Source organism: Tupaia chinensis, unplaced genomic scaffold (assembly GCF_000334495.1).
Source record: "Tupaia chinensis unplaced genomic scaffold, TupChi_1.0 Scaffold000058_1, whole genome shotgun sequence".
Classification (NCBI taxonomy): Eukaryota; Metazoa; Chordata; class Mammalia; order Scandentia; family Tupaiidae; genus Tupaia; species Tupaia belangeri.
The window spans coordinates 529933-531564 of NW_006159516.1; the positions used below are offsets into that span (position 1 = coordinate 529933).

Sequence of the window (1632 nt, forward strand, 5' to 3'; positions counted from 1 at the left end):
AGGACAGAGAGCAGAAAGTGAGAAATCAACCCCAGGGGGATGGCCACTCCACAGTCTCTTTTCCTCCATTCTCCTGTTCTCCTCTTGGGATTTTGGGCATGCATGCAGGTGGGCCCGGATGATTTTTGAGCCACCAGGTCTGGGACTCAAACTGCAGCCCGCCATGTGGGAGTCTAACACCTTAATCACTACATCACTTGCTGGCCACCCCCATATTCTTTCGGATTAGCTGAATATTATTTACTATTTCATTTTACCCTCTTGTTGGCTTATTAGCTATTCTTTGTTTTATTTTAGTAGTGCTTCGGGATTCATAATAGACATAAAAACTTATTGTAGTCTACCTTATAGTGATATTAGACAAGTTCATGTGGGGGATAACCTCACAGTGGCATCCTTCCACTTCTCCTCTAGTCTTTATGCTATTGTTGTGTATCTTATTCCTACGTATTATAAACACCAAAACACACTGCATGCCTTTTTGTTTAAGTAGTAAATCATCTTTCAAAAACATTTAAGTGATAAGAAAAAAACATTATGTATTGACCTATGTAATTAATTAAAAGAGTTGACAATCTTATTATTTTCACATTTCACAATACAAATGAAAACTGCACTCTTGTCTCACTTGTCTCTTCCCAAACTACTCTTATTTTTCATTTTTTTTTAATAGGAAGGGGGGAAGTCTTCCTTGGCATGCTGTTAGAACACACCCAGAGTCACAGTGTCTTGCTCTCCTGGTGAAGTAGAATGAGTTAATGTAAAACTAACATAAAGAAGCCTCCCTCCATCCTTATCTGTCTGGCCCAGTCGTCCCTGGCTGAGTGGGCACCATCATGGGCCAGGCAGGAGGTCTCAGCATTGGGGGCCCAGGCATGTGGCCTCCCACGGTGGTTCATTCCAGGGGCATGTCCTACTGGCATCATCCCAGGAGGAGGAGTGCCCATCCTTGGCATCATGGGAGGGCCCCCATGTGGGGTGCTGGCATCATGGCAGGGTGAAGAGGACCCGGGAGACTGGGGGGAGGTGGGATCATCGCCCCTGCAGGAGAAGGAGCAGAGAATGGAGTAGGAGGTACCTTCCCTTGTTGAAAGGCAGCAGTCGTTTGGTCAGTCAGGCTCTGAGCCTGCTCTTCCATCTGTTTCTGATAGTAGTCTTTCACAGTTTCCTTGCGTTCACTACCACTGTAGCGTGTTTTCTCACGGACAGAGAATCGTGGGTGAGGTGTGTGTCACAGCAGTCACAATAAAACTTACGCATGCTCCTCTGCAGGCTGTTGGTCACTCAGCTCCGTGGCCCCCGGAAGTGACCTGTAGTTACCATTTCTAGGTCTGGTCATTTCTTTTTCTAGATTTGCTTTATCATCATGTGACATTTTCATTGTTCCTGGAAGAATTTAACATTTCCTGCAGTGTAAGTCTACTTGTGATGAATTCTGTTTTAATATGTCTGAAAACATGATTTCATTGTATTTTTTGAAAGGTATTTTCCATGGGTATAGAAGGCCGAGTTGGCAGATTTTTCTTTCTGTACTTTACAGATGCTTTTCTATGCTCTTCTCACTTATTATTATTATTATTATTGAGAGATTTTTGCTATAGGGCATGTGTGCTCACTGGAGAGATAGAGAGA

At 43.8% G+C, this 1632-nt stretch overlaps 1 pseudogene; it reads right to left on the bottom strand.

Moving 5' to 3' along the window:
- Positions 1-793: 793 nt before the first annotated feature.
- LOC102486922 (U1 small nuclear ribonucleoprotein C pseudogene) lies at positions 794-1260 on the bottom strand (annotated as a pseudogene).
- Between the last annotated feature and the right edge of the window lie 372 nt (positions 1261-1632).